General features: G+C 43.1%; 1 long non-coding RNA gene across 1 annotated transcript; it reads right to left on the bottom strand.

The window, feature by feature from the left end:
* Window positions 1-427: 427 nt before the first annotated feature.
* Window positions 428-12,420, bottom strand: LOC125685345 (uncharacterized). Its single transcript, XR_007373430.1, has 3 exons — window positions 12,337-12,420; window positions 937-1,055; window positions 428-534 (listed from the first exon to the last, which is right to left on the bottom strand). It is a non-coding gene; the product is annotated as an uncharacterized LOC125685345 (long non-coding RNA).
* Window positions 12,421-22,486: the final 10,066 nt, after the last annotated feature.

Raw genomic sequence — 22,486 nt, 5'->3', positions numbered from 1 at the left:
TTATGGAAGGGTCGCGGTCTTCACTTTTACATACAACGAATGAAAGGAGGCTCACCAGCCCTTGCTGGGAGCTTCACTGGAGCTTGAAAAGCCTCCCCTATGGCTCTGGGGAAAAGCATGGCCCCCCCACAGCAACAACCCAGCAAGCAAGCAGCCTGTCAGCCACAGACACAGCTGCATTTTGGACCCCACACACTGCGGTTCTCAAGGTATGAGCACAAAGCCCTACGTAGCAACTGCTGTCGATTTCCTTGCACACCCCTCCCGACACTTCCTATGGAAACAGAACAAAGCAGAAATATTTTCAAACGTTTTTGGTTTTTTAAGTAAGAGCGGAGAAGCAGAGAAAAAGTAGAGAAGGTTCCCAATAAAATGCTTTGTGCGTTTTGGGGAAGCCAAGGACTTTATTTGTTAGTTCCACTGGAAAACAAAAATTGACTTCAAGCTGGTGCCATTCCAGAGCATTGGCTTTCAGTGTGCGCTGTCTTTTCAAATTAGTGAATCTGGTGTCGCTGCTGCATCCCAGACTGACAGCTGTAGAGCAGAGCACAAAGAAATCAGTCTCCTGTACTCACAGCAGAGATACGGAGGCGGTGCAGCCACTTCTCCCCACATGCCTGTGCTGCAGGCACTCATCCCCAGGGCCGTTCCCTGTGACATTTCATTTCTTCTCTGCCCAGAATACTAATAGGATTGCCAATTAGCAGATGATTGAGATGGGGTGTTTGGAGCCCAGTGTGGGTCAGCACTCAGATGTCTTCAGTACGCACAGAGGTGAGTTCTGCCCTGAGCACAGCAAAAGGCTGAAGTGACAACTCCAATTAGGTGGGAATGCTGTGAGGGTCTCCTACTGAACCTCCATAGGGGACGGATGGGAGTTTTTACTTTTTCAAAAGGATTGTGGAGTTCGTTTTGGAAGACTACAGCAAAATTTACCTTCATCCCTTTCAGGTGCAGAAGGCATAAGGAAGTGAGATCCAACAACCAAACTAAGCAACAGAATCCAGTGGTGAAGGTGATGCTGATTTCAGGATTCCCCCAACAGACTGGGGAGGCTGAATAAAACAAAAATGAAAAATGACTGGTTTTGATGCTTTAAGATCATCAAAGTCCATTATTCGAATAATTTTTATCATAACGTAAAAACAGTGTTAAGAAATCTCAAAATATACTGTCTGACATGAAAATAAAAAGCAAATTGGATCCAAAGCAGCTGCATGCCTCTTCTAAAGCTACACAAAAAACACAAAGAGGTGCGTGTTACATCTCTGCACTCACACTGTTCTGCTGCTGATTCATATCTTTCTGACTTCAGACATCATTTTGGAGACCAATCTCACCAACTTGCTTCCACTTTCTATTTCAGAGGTTTCCATCTTCATCACTTATGATGTTATATATATAAGGGGGTTATACAGCAGACTTTCCAAACCCGAATATACAGCCAAATAGCTTAAAAAAGCACACTGAACAATGTAGAAAAGTAATACATATTGAGGCGAGTTTCCTCCCAAATGTCTTGAGCAAATATTTGCCAGTCCCTAAGTAGAGATTTTAGGATAAGAGATAAGCCAGGGGGAAGCTCAAAGGAGAAATGGGCACCCGCCCCCAGATTTATGAACTTCTAGCCCTCACTTGAGTCCTAGAAATCAATATATTTTAGAAATTTGGCATCTTTACTTCGAGATTTCCTATAATGCTTTCAAAACAGATTCCCATTCTTCTCCCATAGCACACAATGCCAAGTGTTTCTGTTTTTTTCTTCCCACTAATGAAAACCAACTTCAAATCTGCTCACTGTTCTTCCATCTAGACCTGTTAACATGGGGGTGGGGGGAATATATTGTTTTAAAATGGAGAATCATTGCATTTATCTGGACAAACATGAACTCTGCTGAGTGCTACAGAAAAGCTATTTGAGCTCTCCATATGCTCAGCAGGGCTGGCTAAGCCTGGGAGCACCCACATCACACATGTTCTACCCAACTCCTCTTCCCCACCCTGCCTTCAGCAGATGCTAGTAACATCAAGGCATCTGCTGCTGCCTCACAAGTTGGTTTTCTGTGCACTGGGATTTGAAGGATGCTTGCTGTAAAATAAACCTATCACAGCAGCTGGAGAGCACACAGTGGATGAAGGTGACGATGCGAGTCTCAGAAGGAAAGGGAAATCATTTGTTCTCAGTTTCCCTTTGAGTTTTTAGAGCCTAACTTTGAACTCTATTCTAATCTTAGACACGAGTGATTAGTTTGAGCCACAAAATCCATCCCAAGCTCCAGAGCTGAGCCATTGTATTTACCCTTTCCTTTGGAAGAGTCCATCATGGTGGGGATCCTCACCTCTACATGAATGTCAGAAGCAAATGGAGTGAAAAACTCCTTTCTGTTGCTGTTCATTAAAACTGGCTACTGATTTTGTGTTGGATGCAGATGTTGGTTTTGTCCATGGTCTGCTGGACGTATTCTCCTTCCCGGCCCCAAGGACTACATGCTATGTTCCTTCAACCAGGGATGCAAGCTAACAGCACATTACTAAACAAAGATCTTGCCATATTTCTTAAGGTTTTTTTCAAACTCACTGACCTTTAGGAAAAGGAATTCAACACATAAATGTTATTAATGCCTTCATTTATGTACTGATATGCTTTAAAACCTCTGGCTCCCCAGCTCCATCTGTTCCACCTACAAATCATAAATTCCTAAGCTTAACCTATGTATTTGGATCCTAACCCAACCTCTATTAAACTCAGCAAGAAAATCTGCTGGTTTCAGTGGCTAGTGGGTCAGATTCTTGGTATGAAGGTTAATTTTTAACGATTTTTTTAATAAATACTATGAAGAGCTGTTGTGGCAAGGTTCATCACTTCTACTGATTCCATAACTCTGGTCATTTTCATAAGCCTTCAAACAAAATTTCCCCTGCTTGTTCGTTGGCAACTTCTACCCATAAAGGCTACAAAGAGCATTTGGAGAAAGACTGCAAGAAATGAAAAACTGTCCCAATAGAGCTGCTCGCTCAGAGCCAGAAACAAATCTTCTTGTCAAAACAAGAAACAAACCGGATGGGAACGTGCCCATAACCAGATGGTGCCCTGTACACCAGATACCCAAATCCTGATTGCACCTCTCCCTCAACACTAGGCTGTAAAGTTCAGCAAGTGTTTAAAGAGTCCCACACTGCACTGATGTCACTCACCAGCCAGCAGAGAAAGCAACAAATCATTGAGCCTTGCTTCCCTCTTCTGGCTCCACCAAACTGACAAGATACAACATCAACAGGCAGCAAACACACTCCAGCTGACACTGTAATCAACTTGCAGCTCACTAGCTTAAAAGTGTACCACTGCTCTCACTGTGTGGCACTGGATTAAAGTCAGATTTTAAGAATTCAGTCTTAAGCTCTGTTCAATGAGCAGGGGCATCTCGTCACCTCCCAGATCAGATCCTGAGCAACTGCTGTTCAGCACCGAGTAGCAATGTGAGTCAGCAGGCAGCACAGGGATGGCCAGGGACTACAACACCTCTGCACTGTACTGAAACAGAACAGTCACCAGTTAACCAAGGGATCTGTGCAATTGTAAAGCAGTAGTAACAATTTAAGTATATTTTTGGCGCCCCTATCATTCAACACAATTTTCTCAATGCAATTGGGAACTAGATGATCTTTAGAGCCCCTTCCAAAGCAAGCTGTTCTATTACTCTATAATTAGAGATGGGACACAACTAAAGGGTCTAATAGGACTGTTCTAGTGCTGTGGCAAGACACATTGTCCCAGAAAGAGCTGCATTAGAAAAGCTGCCTGAAGTGGCTGTTTTTCCTAGCCTGTCCATGACCATTTATTGTTACTATTGCCCTTCTGAGATTTTCCAGTCCAACTGCAAATGCAGTTGTTCCCTAGCACAGTGGAGCATGCCAAAACAAATAACAAGACTCCTCGAAAACAAATTGTCTTACTGCTTAAAATACTTGAGGTAACCTAATACATCAACTAGAGAAAACAGCATGTATGATTACCGACTGGAACAACTATTTTTCCTACCAAGGGCATGCCTTTGGAGTGAGCTCAGATATCATCTTTCCCCTACCTGTAACCACACACAAGAAGGCTTCAAATAAAGCAACATTTTCTCCCTAGGATAGTCAGTCATCCTTAGAGAGATGCTAAAATGCAAAACAAAGCTGTCACTTAAACTGTTCGTCTGCCTTTCCAGCAGTGAGGATGTCAGGTCAGCTCTTCGGGGTGCTGAATGTCTTCCCTATGGGCTGGCTGGGAAAAAAAACAACAGCTGCATTTCCTGAACCAAGTCATGGATTGGAACTTGTTTTCCTCTGCAGTGCTATGAAAACAAGACCTTATGAAAGGTCTATTAGAAAACACAAACAACAAACCAACTCAGAGAAAGCCACCTCTTGGTCGTCAGAGAAGCCATGCAAAATGATGGGAGATTTGAGTTCAAGTTCTCCTCTACCTGATGGGAATCAGGAGCATGGAGCTGAATCACTCCTACCCAACAGAATGATCCTTTCCTAAACTTGCAGGATCCACCTTTGTACGTCAACTATATGCAATACAGAATGAGATTAAATGGAAGAAATCAGTGCCTAGTTTGACAGTTTGATGCACAGAATGCTTCTTTGGGATATGGGAAATCAGCAGAGCAGAACGGGGTACCCAGCTCTTTTACAGCCCCAGGAATCCCCTAATGGCAGTGCTCTGTTCCCCAGCCTCCCACACAGGGCTGTAAATTCCATCTAGAGTAAAGTTTCTAAGCCATAAACAATATGCTTCCCCCAAAAGCTGTGTGTTTCAAAGATAAACATGCTGCAACCAGCAGCTTTTCCTAAGGAAACGACTCTCTGGGGTGTTACCGTGTGAGATGTGCAGCCTACATGTGCACAGAAGACAGAGAAATACCCCTCTCCAAACCCAGGAAAAGAAGCAGAGAAGAGCACAAGGAATCCCAGGCATCACACCTCCAGGACCCAGCAAATATACCACAAGTGAGAACACAGTACAGTCTGAAACTGCTTTGCAGGATGGTAATTTATAGCCCGGCTGAGGCCTCGGTTCCACATTAGCACCCAGTTTAGCACACTCACTCCACCTGAAGAATACTGTCTACCAAGTGACACCTACACGGAGCAGCAGCTCTGCTGCAATTCCTGGCTTTCAGCCTCTTGTGTAACCCAGACGTGCCCTAACTGAAGCTCACTGCATTTGATTGGAGTCTGGTGAACTTTCTGCAACACGCTGAAGGCAGTTGAGGATGCTTCTACCCAAAATCCTGGGATATTTTCAAAGTAGCACTGAGAAGCTCTATGTGCAAGCAGACGCCTACGTGTGCACAGAGGTATCCAAGTTAATCTGATTAGGCCCACTCTCTGTTTGCCATCAGTTCTGCAGTCCTACAGCATCTCCTCCCTGCACCCACACACATCTGGTCCTGCTCATTTTCTTTCCTAAATAAACTTCGTAGAGGAAAGCAAAGTTTCCAGGGATTAGGCTTATTTTTTTTATTTTCCTATCCTCTCTGAACTTCAGCTGCCCGGATCCCACAAAGTGTGGCTGTGCCACATCTGGAAATGCCCTCTCAGGTATAGCAAATGCTACAGAAGAGATAAGCAGCGTTCAGTCCCTCTGTTTTGCACTCAAGGATACACACAACAAGCCTAAGGCAGTAAATGTCAGCTCGAATGAGAATCACTTTCTGACTGCAGTGGCAGCTCTCATGCTTGCAGCCTCTGCAGGATCAGAGCTCTCCCTGCACAAAGGATCCATCAGTCCAGTTTTCCCCTCGGTCCCATCATTCACATCTCACTTTGACACCAGAGCTTCCCTGCCTTGGGGATTTACCCCAGTGAAAGCCATAGCAGTCCAGAAGTGCAAAACACCGATTTCAGAGATGAAACTCAACTTGGCTTCCAGCAGCAACAAGGCAGCGATGCAAACAGCAATGCATGGTTCACTCAGTCACTGGGAGCACCCCTACAGCACCTCCTGCCCAAGCAGAGACAGGCAGTCGTGCACCCAAGGCTGCTCCAGATTGCCCAGTGGAATGCTTTAATTGACAGCCTCAAACAAGCCTACTCATTATGTGGTTGGAAAACAATCCTGCAGCATGCTTTACCCCCTGCAGACACAGCACGGGTCCCTGCTGACTCAATTAACCCCACAGTGGTTTCCTGGCTGGGTGAGGCTTTGCTGGGTGCAACAACAAGCTGGAATGCTGGGCAGGGAGGCAGGAAATGCTCAAAATCAGATCGACTTCTGGGGAGAATGTATATGAATTGAACCATGGCAAAGGCACGCAATATAAGACTCCTTATATCTGCAGGAGAAAGCAGGCTGGGGAAGGAGCCAAAGGGCTTTAGCAAACCCCTCTGCTACTCAGATGGGCAAAGGGGGAGAGAATAACTTGTGCAGGGCAACACAAAGTGTGCTGCTCCAACAGCATGGACATGCTGAGCAGCTTTGTGTCCACACCACCGATTCCTAAAGGAATGAATGCCTGCCCTGAGCTACCCTTCTGCCCTGTACCACCTGTTTTCATGAATTTGTGGGATTTTAGTACCTTTCAGGATTCTTGTGTTATCTCAATCTGGTCACTGGGTTCACAAGCAACCTTCAGTTCCACACATCGTGTGTGTCTTGTTTCCTTAAGAAAGCAGACTTATTTTATTTTATTTTTAATGCTTCCTCTCAGTGCGTGGCTTGAGGCAACCCATTCTCCTTCTGTTTATCCATCTGTGAATGTGAGAGAGCAGCTACCCTCCCCACAGTGACAGATGCTTCATTAATTCCAAGGGTGAAACTCATTCCCCTGCAGACAGCCAGCACGGGACCCAGAAAGCACCTGCACTCCACTTCAAGGGTTGCAGTGAAACTCAAGCAGCACGCATACAGATGGTTGTGAAGGTGAAATCCCAGTCTTCTTAAGTCAGCTGAAGCAGATGCATCTGGTCCCACGCTACTGGAGGAGCATTCCCATCACTCAGGGACAAAGGCTGAGGTCCCACTACTATTCCTTATGTTTAACAGAGGTGCTGTCATGTCTCCATTGGGCATCCACTTGTGTTCCACCTGCTGTCATGTTACACCCCTAGAACCAAGGCCTTCCAAATGACTGAATGCATCCTGAGTAAATTTTCATACAATACCACGCTTTGGGGAAGTGTCAATCTGCCTGAAGGTAGGAAGGCCCTACAGAAGGATCTGGTCAGGATGATTGACGGCTGAGGCCAATTGTATGAAGTTTAACAAGACTAAGCGCTGGGTCCTTTGGTCACAACAACCCCAGGCATTGCCACAGGCTTGGGAAAGAGTGGCTGGAAGGCTGTGTGGAGGAAAAGGATCTGAGGGTGTTGGTCAATGGTTGGCTGAACACGAGCCAGCAGTGTGCCCAGGTGGCCAAGAAGGCCAATGGTATCCTGGCTTGTATCAGCAACAGTGCAGTCAGCAGGAGCAGAAGGTGACCATCCCTCTATACTGGCACTGGCAATGCCACATCTCTAGCACTGTTCAGTGTTGGGCCCCTCACTACAAGAAAGACATTGAGAGACGGGAGTGTGTCCAGAGAAGGGCAATGGAGCTGTGAAGGGTCTGGAGCACAAGTCTTATGGGGAGCATCTGAGGGAACCAGGATGGTTTATCTGGAGGAGGCTCAGGGGAGGCCTCACATCTCTCTACAACTGTCTGTAAGGAGGTTGCAGCGAGAAATGGGTTAGCCTCTGCTCCCAAGCAACAGCAATAAGACGACAGGGGATGACCCTAAGTTGCACCAAGGGAGGTTTAGATTGGATAATAGGAACAATTTCTTCTCTAAACTAGTGGTAATGCATTGGTACAAGCTGCCAGGGAGGTGGTGGGGGTCACTGTCCCCGGACATGTTCAAGAACTGTGGAGATGTGGCACTGAGGGATGTGGTCAGTGGGCATGGTAGGACGGGTTGGGGTTGGACTTGGGGATCCTAGAGGTCTTTTCCAACCTTAATGATTCTGTGATTCTAGGTACCAAATACAGTGCATCCAATATCAGCACCCAGGGCTCTGCTACACTCCAGCACTAACACCAAAAGCACAACTCAAGCTCTGGTTGAATTCAGGTGCGTTGCAAATACTGATCCAAAGTTGTTCTACAAGAACACAACATCCACAGGCAAATGCTTCTCTACATATCGACCATTATTTCCTGTGCCCTATAGGACTACTCAAACATTTTACTCTGGAGAGCAGATGCCATATGGGTATGTAGGCTCAATTAGCACATGCTGACAGATAGCAAGACACTTTAAAAAATAAAATAAAATTCAAAGTCTTGGCAAGCTTGAAAACTTACTGTATCGATTATGTCATATCACATCTTCTGGTGGTTTAACTTTTGAGGTTTCTGTGCAAAATGTAATCAGAAGAGCAACAAGGAAAGGATTAAATGGAAGAAGCTCTGGAAGGCACTGGTTGGGATCAGCAAACGGCATGGCAGAGCCCACCCTGCCAGCTCCCCTTGCCAAGGATGGGCAAAGGCCCTTCACAGAGCAGACGCGTTATTACTCACACATCTCTGACTGCCCAAACTGATCTTAAAGCACTTTGGCAGGTCCCAAGGGTCATTAGAGATGACTTCCTCTCTGCATTAATAATGAAACGGCTCTTAACCAAAATTAAACTGGAGCAGCTTAATAGCATTTTACAATTGACAAATCTCGGATAGTTCATTTCTTATTCCCCTCTCGCCAATACAGTTAACAGTGGGAGAAAACTCCAAGGTTTTCCCTCTTAAGAAGTGCTGAAGAATCCTCAAACCTTCTACTGGATGGAGACATGAGCAGCCGCCCCTTTGATTAAAGAATCTGTCACCTCCTTCAGCGCCACGCAGACAAAAATGTGCTTCAGCGAAACCAGAAACAACGCCTGGCTCTCCCAATGGAAAAAGTGATGATATTCTGAGATACGAGCTCATCCTCTGCTGTTATTACTGAATTCTTTCCATATGTATGCACATATACAGATTTATGTTGTGTACCTGCTACTCCATTACACAAATTCAGTGCATCTTGCAGAGAGCACCAACTGGACACAGCATATGACCCTTTGCCTCCTGGTAAATGACCATCTGTACCTGCAGACACTGGTATAGATCCTCATGAAAAAAAGCAGGAGTCTTTCCAAGCCCACCTATGTAGCTTAGAAGTCACTCTAGGTTTTCAAAATACAGCAGAAATTTAAGCAACAGGAGCTTCACCTAAGAGGTAGGGAGTTCTGCAAAGATTTTTGAGATGAGATTTGTGATTTTCAGTCAGTTGGGATAATATTCGCATAGTAATCTTGTTGAGTTTTCTGTCTTTGCTCCAAAGCAATGTGGTGGTTTTAACTGATCTGGGATGTAAATCTCAGCCGTGATAATGACAGCATGAGCTTGCTCTCCCAAGGTCTCAGCAGAGGCTGCTTTGGAGGATGCTGGACCATTTTCAGTTTTATTTCATGGCTGGACATGGGGCTGGCTATGGGTTTGCAGAGAGGCATTTCGATGCTCCAAGTAAACTCAGTGTCTGTGGGCAGAAGGTGTTCAAGCTACAAAGGCTCAACCACTTGTTGCCCCAGTGCTATGGAGAAATAGATGGAGACTTGCTGATCAAACAGCAACAGGGAGCAACTCACTGCTCTGCTCTGTGCTGAGAATCTCTCTTGTACAACTTTATATGCAGCAACTGGAGGGGAAGAATTTGAAGATCAAGGAATGGCTGCACGTCTGAAGAAGACGACAAACGACCTCTCCTAGCTTTGATGAAATAGCAAAAAGGGAAACATCTTTGGCTGTTTTGAAATGGGAAAAATATATGGCTCACAAAAAGGGTGTTTTCTTGGATGAGACAAGCAGAAAAGCATGTGGCAGAGCAGATTTCCAGGGTGCTTTCAGAAAACTGCTGCAAAGCCTGTGGCAAGAGCTTCAGCCTTCGACGCCGTGCCTGCTGGCAGCCTGCAAGCCATCTCCTGCCACTGTCCTGTTGCTCTCAGATCCGTTTCCTTCACAGCAACCCCAGCAACTGCTGCTCAGCTCCCTGTACCCCCTCTTTGCCCCTCATCCCCTCTGTACCACTGCTCTGCTCACTTATGCTAAGCAATGACTGCAAAGGGAGCACAGAAAGGAACAGCTGCTTATTCCCATGGTGCCAGCCCCTTTCCTCCTCCCCACCTCACTGTGCTTCACAGATGCTGCATTGATGTTTGCCTATAAGTGCCTTCCTGCAGCAGTTGATCCTGAGATGGGCTGTCATCCCCCAGCTCTCCTTTCCTTAAAGGTAGAAGGATGTCTCAATGCCCTTGCTGTTCAAAAGCAGCTCTCTTGTTAACCAGAAAACCTCAAAAAAAAAGGTTCTTTCCACCATTCTCTGGCTTTATTCTCCTATTTGCCCAAGAATCTCACCGGGAGCTCTATGATAAACTCTATGGTTGAAGTCTACCCACCCAGTACTGAGGATCACAGAATCACAGAGTGGCCTGGGTTGGAATGGACCTCAAGGATCTCCAATCCCCCCACCACCAACCTCTCCATTTAACAGTAGACCAGGTTGCCCAGGGTCCCATCCAATATGGCCTTGAACACCTCCTGGGACGGGGCATCCACAACCTTTCCGGGCAGCCTGTTCCAGCACCTTACTGAGGAGAACCCTCCCATCAGATTCTGACGCTTTCACATTGTAGTTCAAGGAAGATGGGGAACTTGGCAAGGAATAAGAGGAAAAGCAGCATAGCAATGTCTGCATTGTACAGAAAAACATGAGATAATTTGTATAGAATCCCAGACTCTTATAAGTTGGAAAGGACCTCGAGGATCCCAAGTCCAACCCCAAGCTGTCCCATCCTGCCCACTATGTCCCTCAGTGCCACATCTCCACAGTTTTTGAACACCTTCAGGGATGGTGACTCCACCACCTCCCTGGGCAGCCTTTGCAATGCATTACCACTTGTTTAGTGAAGAAATTTTTTTCTCACTTATCTCCAAATTGTGCTCGACCTTCAAACTACAGCACCCAAGCAATAACAGATTTTGATGGAAGTAATGCTTTCGCTTTCCCAAGAAAAGTTCCACTGAGACACAGAGAGGGAATGTTGATTTAAGCAGCTATGTAAAAAACCCTTCTGTTCTTCTGGATAAACTCAACTTCTCTGCTAGGTTAAGTTAAATTTAAGCCATTTTCCCCAAATGCAAACTTTCTTCAATTTCATTAAAATTGCAAAGTAGTCTATCAAAAGTGTACTTTCATGACACACAGTTCTCGGGCACCATATTTCATATGGATGTAATTATTCTAGCTATTCATCACAGAACCACAAATTCAACCTTCAAACACCATCGTAATACAAGATTCACTGAATCCAGCTGATATTAAATATCAACAGGGCTCCATTATCAGTTTTTGTATCTGAACACTGTAATATCAGCTATTACTCTTTTATATTAAAGTTGTATCTTTGGAGGAGAAATACTTCCCTTGGCAACAATGGTAAATGTTAACTACCTTGAATATTTCAGTTATATATACATTATGCATAAGATTGTGATCTGCTAAACAATAACGGAGAAAAGCAGAAAGCGACAAAAAGATTTGCTTTGTGAAAGATTTCTTTCTGTTCTCTGAGAAAAAGCACATGGTATATAATGGAAAAATATTTGGAATAACGTGTCAAGCCTTTTTCCACTGGGATGCAGAAATCTGATAGAGTATTTCTGAAAGAACAGAGTTCTGCATAGCAAAACAAAGCATTAAAATAAAATGGCTAATGTTATTTGTATGACAGTAACGCCTAAAGACTCCAAGCAATACTGCTGTGAATTATGTAAGGCACTATGCATGCAAACCAGAAGAGCTCCTTGTCTTTCCTATGTACTGAATTGTAAACTGTTCCCAGCACAGATCAAGTACAAACAGTTGGCATACACAGATCAAAGCAGAGCAGGAAGAGAACCCAGGCTTTCCCAGATTTAATGTAAAGCACAACCCAGTCCAGTCCCTCAATCCAGCTGCTTCCAAGCAACACAGTGATGTGTTATTCCCACATCCAGGATCCCACCAGTCAGCAGGGTTGACCTTAAGCCCCAACCTCTGATACCTGAGAGCAGACCTTATTCTGAAGAAGCACGCGTGCAAATCATCAATCTTTCCACTTCCCAGAACGTAAAGTTACATAAACCAGCATTAGGATCAGGTTTAAATTACTGTTTACATTGATAAGTAAATTGAAAATTACATTGCTTGCATGCATTACACAAGCTAATTCCACACGCCGATTTGCAAATATTTACTAAGCTCTAACTCAGTCATTAAACTCGATACTTACAAATCATTTGGAAACCAGTTTATGTCAACTTCATTTTTGATGGAGTGAAATGAGGCATTAATGGGTAGCGAGGCAGCTGAACCTCCCCATCCTGGTTTGTTCACATTCACAAGGCAGGAGGGAGCTTATCAATATCAAGGCTCAACAGCCTCATCTGTGATGCCAGCTGCAGCAAGTTACCTTATTTGATGCTCTCCTTCAACAAGTCACTGCTCCTTCCCATTGCCAACCATTTCCACCACCACTTAACACAAAATTACAGAATCGTTAAGGTTAGAAAAGACCTCTAGGATCCCTAAGTCCAACTCCAACCCATCCTCACTATGCCACTGACCACATCCCTCAGTGCCACATTGGGGCAATGGCCGCAAGTTGTATCAGAGGAGGTTTAGGTTGGACATAAGGAAGAACTACTCTCAGAGAGTGGTCAGGCACTGCAATGGCTGCCCAGGGAGGTGGTGGAGTCGCCGTCCCTGGCAGTGTTCAAGAGGCATCTGGATGACGTGCTGCGTGATATGGTTTAGTACTTGTGGTGGCGATGGTGATGAGGAGGACTGGATGATCTTATAGGTCATTTCCAACCTTGTGATTCTATGATTCTATGATCTCCACGGTTCATGAACATCTCCATGAACAGTGATTCCACCACCTCCCTGGGCAGCTTGTACCAATGCATTACCATTCTTTCCCAATTGTTCCTAATATCCAACCTGAACCTTCACTGCTGTAACTTGAGGCAACCACTTGATCCATCTGTGGCCGTATTCACCGCTTGGCCACACAAGCAGGTACTTAAAGCAACAAAACAAGAAACAAGAGGAATATTAAAATGATTGCTACCACTAAGTTGTCACGCTATGCCCAAACAAGAAATATTACCTGTCCTGTCTTTATTTATACTTATGTATACTTATGTATACTTTAACTAATTCAAGCAAGACTCATGAATTCAAGGCTGTATAGGGAGGTGATGGAGTCATTATCCCTGGAGGTGTCCAAGAACCATGTGGCACTGAGGGACATGGTTAGTGGGCAATATTGGTGGTGGGTGGATGATTGAACTAGATGATCTTATTGGTCATAATCATCTTAATGATTTTATGATTCTAAGATACTGCTTTTGAAATTGAGAGGTCTGTCTTAATCACCCCGATGCCAGAAGGAAGCAACTCCAAGTATCAGCAGTGCTGCAAAGATGTTTCTTTTAGGAATGCTGTAACTATTCCCTTCTGGATCAGGATTAGGATGCCTTTGCTCACTGTAAGTAGTACTTGACTTTTTTACATGCTCCAAATAATTTCACCAAGAGCACTCAAACTGTTTAGCACCAGGATGCACACTGCAATCCAGCATTTGATATCTTCCACATAAAACGTTCAAGCCTATAGATATACTTCTATGTAGATTATAAATAGCCCCAGATAGTAACACTTGTTCACCTATAAACTGATTTTATAAAAGTAAAATGCATCTATTACGGATCTATGAGAAGTTACAGGTGCTTTTAAAACTTAAGTCAGAAGGTCCTTAACAGCATTATAGAATCAAACTGATTCTTGAATAATATAATTACCACTAGCCATTTTTTTCTGATGTCATTTCCATATTTCAGATGGAAGTAGCACTTGCAGTCATTGCAGTTTGGTACAAAAAATAAACTTTACTCATGGTTGGGCTTGTGGTTGGACTCAGTGATCCTAGCAGTCTTTTCCAACAGTAATGATGCTGTGATTGATGTCAACAAAGGCTGCACCACTTTGCAGCCTAAAATCTTATCAGCTGTCTTTAATTGAATTGTGGTAGGCTTTTACAATGGTAAGTTTTTAATCCTGTTTAAACACGTGCCTTAAATTTTGGTCACCTTCTGATAATATGTCAAGCTACACACATTACCTGCTTGTCTACATATACCAGGTATTCCCATGGTAAGTGTCTAGGTGAGCTCTGTGTTTCTACTTGTAATCCATTTTAGAAGTCAAGTAAGAAATGCACACTTTTGTTCTGCAACAAAAAGAAGCCAGGATGGAGACAGACTGCATTAAGACATTCAAGCATACGATGAGGGGACTACATGCAGCTGGTCCTTGACACATGTTTGTAGGAAACCATCATCCCTAGTTCAAGTAAGGACAACATGGTTAACAGTTGAGATTTTTGATGCATATAGAGGGCATTACATTTAATTACCCAGCACTTTATTGCCATTTTCCCCAGAAATGTTTAAAGGTCTCTGTAAACTCATTGCTGAGGATAAAATAAATGAATGTAGGCTCCTCTAAGAGCATTCAGCATAAAGCTTATCGCAATGTAAAAGCTGATATTGAAGAATCATTTCAAAAGAGAGTCCAAACAATTTGATGGACACAAAAGAAATAGCACAGGAAAGAATTGTTGACATTTCCTTCATATTCATACAGGGCTAAACTTGCAATAGCTATTGATTTTTTGTTTTCTTCACAAGTACATATACATTATTTAATACAACTGAACAGTTTGTAAACCAACTTTCTTGTGCTTTTGAAATATTGATGCCTTTTAGAAGGTTGAAACCTCTACAGTAAATCTCAGTTCCATGGATAGTGTCTGAAATAGTGCACCTTAATCTAAACAAAAGCAAAAACTAAGTATTTTTTCCTAATTCTATGGGTGTTCTTTATGGTTTTTCTAAAAGTTGATGTTGAACTGTATTCTATGACTCCCTAAAACCAAACATCAATTTCTTTTCCTTGTTCAAAAGGGCTTATTTTCTTTTCCAAAACGTCCTGTCTAGCAAGTTCAAAGATGTTCACAGTAGACCAGCAGCATTTTTAATTTAGCAACATCCCTCCTACCTTGGCCAAAAAAATCAATTGCTTCACAGAACAGACCAAGAGAATTCCATATAAACAATAATCAAAAATCTCCATAGATTAGCCACTGTCAACAGTTTATGGGCTCATCTGGCCTGGTTCCATGGCTAGTGGAGCCATAACAGCCATCAGCTTCCCTTTGGGTCCAGGAGGACAAATGGGATGTCTTGCTCAGCTTCACCAGAGCTGCCAGAGCCACCAGCCCCTTCCTCTATGCGACACCCACTTCTGCTCTTTAAGCACTCTGACAGCCCAAGAACATATAGGTGGGGAGCACAGAATTTATATCAGTTGTGGATTGAGTCTTGTGATACCTATAGAAATGAGAGGGCTGGGCTCAACCTTCTTGGTCCTAAAGCATGTCACCTTGATCTACAGCTTCCACATTCTTCAGAAAACTCAGTGCTGAAAACATACCAGAACTCTGTGTGCTCTGCTAATACAACCATGAGAAAAAAGCTTCTGATGTTTGTCAGGTGTGCTTTCCACAGGGGTTTGAGTCAGGCAGGCGGCTGCCTGTGGGCACACAGAGGGAGATCCAGAGGCAGAAAGCAAAGAGAAAGCAGTCACATACCTTAACACATTCAGTGATCTTGCAAACCTGACAGATTCAGTCTTCAGCAGAAGAAAAACAGGGAATAAGAGAGGATGTCAAGGAACTATTAGACGTTGTATTGAGGGACATGGTTGAGAGAGAACTATTGGTGATAGGTGGACAGTTGGACTGGATGATCTTGTAGGTCTTTTCCAACCTTGGTGATCCCATGATTCTATGTCTCTATGTCCAATTTGCGGCCCATCTCACATCATGGTGGTGGCTCCTCCCCTGCCCATCACTCACAACAACCACCCAGCAGTGCCCTGTTAACACTGTCTGGGCAGAAAGCAGTGCACAGAGCAGTGTTGACACAAGTTCTGGCAATAAATTTATGGATTTTGAATACATTTTACAACATGGTCCTGCGAAGGGCAAAAAATACGCAGCCATGCTTTCTGTTGTGATAAGGAAATTTGAGAATTGGTTTCAAGTCTGCTCAAAAAATCATCAATTTTTTGATTTCTTTGTGACTCCATTTTCAGTCAATGTAACAACATTGTGAATTTTCAAATGGAACGCAGAGTTGTAATCAAAAATTTGATCTCATCTTTTTACAAGCTCTCTCTTACCAGAGAGAAATACCCCTCTCCCCACATTCAGCCGTATTCATGTCACCACTTTTTGTCAGTATGTTCATCTGTGAACAATTGTTTTCAAGGACTAAGCACAGGAGGAATAACATTTCATCAAAAATCTCTACTGATCTCCTTCAGAACTCACTAAGAATTGCCACCACTGCCATTAAACCAGCCTGATGCATTGGTTTCACAAAAGCAAGGTCACATATCCACTGTTTTTGCCATTTAGTTCTTCTCTGTTTAATGTTTTAATAAAAACCATTAACAAGTAAAATATATATTATGTATTTTATATTTTATGAGGGCTACTCTGAAAGTAATGCCTCCTATTTTGTTCTGTTGGAGTATGACATTAGAAATGGATGGGGGAGGTATGGCAGTAGAGGCTGAACCTTCCCACCAATATCCCATTATATTTTGTTGCCATGAAGCAAATGTCAGCAGAGGGACAGTCTGACAGGATGGAATCTGAAAGGGAATTGCATAGGCATGGAACTGAATTCATTCATGCAGAAAAAATGGTACCCAGTGACATTCATTGACACTTGCTGACATTTATGGAGATCAAACAGTGGATGTGATCCCAACGAAGCAATGGATGGTGTGTCTCAGCAGTAGCAACAGTGACAGTGGTCAGTTTGCTACAAGCACAGCATGCAGGCTCTTGGTCATTGATGGTAAAAATACATAGTTAACAATGAAGACAATGTTGAAAAATAGTGATTTGTAGCAGAGAATTTGCTATATTAAATAGTGTTATTTTGCTCTTTGTATCGGTTGTGGTTTTCATGGAAATAAACAGGAAGCATTACTTTCGGAGCAACCTTCATAGATGCAGCCCAAGACAATTTCTGTTCACTCAATGCAGCCCAGGCAAGCCAAAAGGTTGGACAACCTTGGAACAAGATGAACCATTGTAACAAGAGGGACCAATCTTTGTTCTAACTTCTCACACTACTTCATCCAGCATGGATACCAGCAGGAAAGAACTGGACCCAGGGGTAAAGATAGGAACAAGTTTCAAGGCTCCACTGCCCCCTTCCCTGTGGAATCACAGGGGCCTGGTTCATGCTAATACAGAATTCCCACAGTTCTATAGACAGGTTTTATTCCTAGGACAAGCAAAACAGCTGCTGAGAATGTAGACATTGCCTGTAACCCCCCACCAGGGTGCCGTTCCTACAGAGCACAGAATGAATGCACGAAGTAAGGTGAAATAGCACATTGGGTACTGGCTGGATGCTGGGCAAGGGGAATCTCACACCTCTGCTTTGACTTCACTTTAACCAAAGGAAAGGTCTTCTAGGGACGGAGCTGATGTGACACCACACAGCACTCCACCACTTAGAGAAGAGGAAATAAAGCAAACAAACCAGCACTGACAACATTCCTACTATGAAGAAATATTTGCTGCTAAGAGGCCTGGAATGGAAACAAAAATGTTTCATTTTGCTTCCCATTATTACTTGGATACAAACCAGGTTCAGAGCCCAGATAACACTGCCTATGATTTAAGCCAAAGGAAATAGATGTGTTTGATCTTGTTTATGTCTCCTGCAACCACAAGGCTCCTCTGTTCTTGACAGTGTCAAAAGAGGCAAATGTGCAGTGCAAGGCATGTCTGAAGTCCAGCTAGTACTACTGGAAGAACAGGATGCAGAGGGACTAAGAAGGTTCAAAAATAACCTGTGGGAGCACTAAAAGCTAAAGAGGTCTTAGTAAGATGAGGTCAACAATTAATATTTACAGAGGTCTTAATAAGATGCAGTCAACAATTACTATTTTCTGCTGTAAATGGGAGATAAGTGAAATGTTTTGATCTTATATAAATTTTTCCTTGCAAATCTCTGTTCTTTTTCCGTTGAATTGTGGAGCTATTTCAGAAGGCTTTTCTTAAGCCTGTTTCAGTGCATTTTCTCTGTATATATAAAATGAACTGCAAGTAATTGTTTTAAATTTGTGCTATCTTTGCACGTGGTCAAATTTTAAAGATGCATCACTGTGTTCAATAAAACTACAAGGTTGAACACGGTCAACTGAACACAAATATTTGCTGAAGATAAATAACTTATGTAAGATAATGACTCATGAACTCGAAATTGAAAAAGTATATCAATAACTTTTTAACATTATTGATGGCAAAAACAGATGGTAAACCAGCCAGGCCTTACCCAGGTGAATTTGGCTCTCTAAAAGTCTACCAAAATCCTATTAGAAATTTCTAAACAGAAAGCAATCAAGATGTCTCTGCTCAGAGCCACTTCATTCTGCTGCAATGCCTCACCAAAAATTACTGAAAGTAGACAAAACATAGAAATTAATTGCGGCCAAAAGCTATCAGCATACCAATACATGCAGCTACATACTTCAGTATCTTCTCATTGACAACACTTGATCAATACATTATATGTTATCTCTTCTATCTTCACTACTGCATTAGCACTTATCTAAATGCTTCTCCCACCTCGAAGAGGTCATCTATCTGAAATCATACACTTGTTTCATAAAAGCTTCTTGTACCTTAAGAAGGCTGGATGATCTACACAGACAGGGTTTGACACTAATTTACACACAATCCATAACTTACTTTATTATCTGCAGTTCTAAAACCAATCTCATTTTGAGTTCAAGCAAAAAGATGGCTGCATGCTGATCTACCAGACCAGAATGAAATTCAAGTACTACTTCAAAGCTTACTTGCACAGATAAACTGCCGTGCGTTTGCATTTCAACAGGTGTGATTTCAGTTCTTAAATCCACTTTATTTTGGTGCATTTTCAGAGTTATGTACACTATGTAATTATTATTATTTTTTTTGTATGTGGATGCAGGTTTGTTGCTGGGATCTGCTGTTAAAAAGCCTCAAAGAGAAACCAAATGCGAGAACCAAAGCTCCCAGCAGAGCCAGGAGCATGAGACTGCCTTCAGGTGAATGGATTTCAGCATTAACACCAACCTGCTCCTCTCCTCACCTGTGCTTCCTCTTCCAGCTGCTGCGGATGTGTTATTAAGCAGACTTTCTTTCTTTCTTTCCAATGTATTAATAATTCACTGCTTCTAGAGAACTGTTCCAAGGCTTCATAGGTGCACTAGATAACATGGCAGAAGGTTAAACGCACCCCATTTCTTCAGATAGTGTAGCACCTCTTTTATCATAACCTCAGTGCTTTTGCTCTGAGTGTTTCCAGATCTTTGGAGTCCCTGAATGCTTTATGGGAAGAGCAGAGGGGACAGAGAAGTCAGTATGGTGTTGGGAACATGTGGTAAAGCGGGGATCCCTGTTCCTACCACAGTTCCCATTATTTCTTTTCTGGGTGGAGAAAGCCAGAAAACTTCAACTTTTTAAGGTTTCAAAGACCAGCAAAAAAATTGCTTCACTTAAACAGTTCCTAAGGAATGAACCTTTGTGGAAACTGAAACTTTTAACAAAAGAATGACAAAAAGAGGAAAACACCTCTGATGTGGGGAACGTGACGGATTGCATCAGAAGCGGAGACAGGAACGGTCCCTGCTGTAAGCGGGCCACTAATCTGGAGCTAATTGCTGACAAAGGCATTCAGGTTATGCTGTTTCAGCACTTCTAGCTACTTCCACTTGCTGTTGGTTCCCAAACCCTGCTGCAATAGGTTTCTAACAACAATGCACAAAACAGGGACAGATTCATTCATTCTTGACTGAACTACATGTGAACAAGCAGCAGTTCTAGCATCGATCAGAACCAACCTCCAAGCCCTTTGCTAGCAGGACTAGTGAGAAAGTAAACGGTATATCATTCCCAAAACACTTGCAGATAAACTGTACAGTAATTAATATCAGAATTATTGATGCACAGCAAACATTTTGCAAAGAATTTATCTGAAACTCTGTCACCACTTCACACTTTACAGCATTGATTTATAAATCATTGAACAAACAGTGGCATGTCCAATAAATACTTTATGAATGTTTGCCAACAATTTATCTTACGTAATATGATATAAATACACTGCAAATACTGAGTATGCTATTTATAAATTACAAGCTGCACATCATCAGCTATGATTTCTCGCACATTCTTTTGCATAATGTGAGAAACTTAAATCTGGCCTCACACTTGGGGTGTTGCAATATGAAACACAAGTGTGGGCACTCCTCCTGCTGTGCCTTTTTCAAGGCTTTGCAGCAGTCCCCCATCACCTCTACTGTCTATGAGTTCCTCCGCCTGAGTCTAGGAGGAAAAAAGTCCCCTGGCATTGCTCAGTGCTTCTTTGTAACCCACTACCAACTGCCAAACGTTCCTATTTCATAGAATCATAGAATCCTTGGAGTTGGAAGGATCTTTAAAGCTCATCTAGTCCACCTCCCCATTTCGTCTTATCCAGCTTCAGGGAAAGCATGAGGAATATAATAACATCAGTAAAACCTCATGGCTGACATTCATAAAAATGTCCCATGTACACCTACCTAGAGGAAATCACAGATCCCAAGGCTCTAAGATCAGAAAGGGTTACTGTGCTCGACTTGTCTCACTCCTGCAGGAGGCGTGCCAGCATTGCTCCCCCAGCAGGTTGCTGAAACCACAGGAAATTCTTCAGCAAGGTGCCAGGCAGCCGAAAAGGGAGGCTGGGTACAACCTGATTTAACCCTGCAGTCAGCCCTGCATTAGCAGTAGGCTGGCCTGGATGACCTCCAGCAGACCTTTCCAATTCATGTTTTCCTACTGTTCTATGATTTAACTTGCCTGGCCCTCTTGCTTTTAATCAACAAAATGTCCATATGCAGTTAAGTTCTCTTTTACCTGGAAAACCCAACGTGAAGAAACAAGCACAAGTCACAGGATGATGATATATTGTGTATATCAATGAAATATATATAATATATTCTGCTTCAGACTATTGGGGTACGCTTTCTTTTTTATTCCCCAGCAAAACACAAACTCTACTGTATACAACAGCTGCCTTCTTTTCCAACCCCAACTCCCAGGATGACTTTGGAAGAAAATGCTTTCTTTCCCTGCTTCATCAGCTTATCAAGATCCTCTAATTCCTGCTGTTCTGAGAACACACTTTTAGCAAATAAGAGTGCTTCAGATCACTGGGGAGTCCGAAGCGCTGATTGAAAGTCACGAGCTACCATAGTTTATTGCGTTATCAAAGTGATTTTGCTTGCCTTTTAAATACACCAAATAACACTGGGGGGTGGCAGGGAAAGGGGCAAGACAGGGATTTTCAGGCTTTTTCACTTATTTCCATTTCTGTTGCACCAGAAGTCACAGAGGACGTGACCGTGCTGGTGCACAATGCTAGGCATGAGACATGCTAGCAGCCAGGAAGAGAATAAAAGAGTAAATTGGTATTCCCAAGGTCATATGGCAAAGTAATAGAGAGTGAGAAGCACAGCTGAGACAGCAGGACTGCCTGAGCTCAGCAGCCACTGATGCAATGAGCTGTCTGAAAAGCCATTGCTTCCCCAAGGCCAGTTGTGTCCACAGCAAAGCAACAGGAATAAGATCTATTACCTGCATCATCTGCCTCTTGCCTCCGGGGGAGGCAGCAGCTCCTCAGTTACTCAAGGCTGCCTTGCAGATGTGCAATGTTTCAGCTACTACTGAGCTTGGAGTGACTTCTCTTCCTTTTCTGCCAACTTTGGATACCTCCTAGAGGGGAAAAAAAATACAAAAATTAGAAAAGCAAGAATGCATTTAATAGCTTTTTTTGTACTTGCTTTGGAAAGCTTGTCTTACCTGTAGCTCAATCGTGCAATACAAACAAACAAGAATGTTGCTTTCAGATTGCTGAAGACCTTAAAAGTGCTGAGTTAGCACTGGGAGCTGCTTGGCATCAACAGTCTGTAAAAAGAAGCTGGGATCTGCCTGCTTCATATGTAATTTTATTTTTGTATCACTGCAATACGACTTAGCACAGTAATGACAAAGGTGTAATGCATCCCCTGACTCCAGTAATGACCAATATAACTCTCTTCCGTAGATGAATTTACTTTAACCTGCCCATATATTACCAAAATGCCAGTCACCAGAGCATCAAAGCAAATAATGGGCATTAAGTACCAGTGAAATAACTGCTCTGGAAGAAAATGAGGAATTTTTTGCTCTTGCTGCTCCACCGATGGCCCCAGACCTTGGCCAC

Source organism: Lagopus muta, chromosome 27 (genome assembly GCF_023343835.1).
Source record: "Lagopus muta isolate bLagMut1 chromosome 27, bLagMut1 primary, whole genome shotgun sequence".
Lineage (NCBI taxonomy): Eukaryota > Metazoa > Chordata > Aves > Galliformes > Phasianidae > Lagopus > Lagopus muta.
The sequence above is the reverse complement of the archived record's forward strand: the minus strand, read 5'-3'. Positions and strand labels throughout refer to the sequence as shown.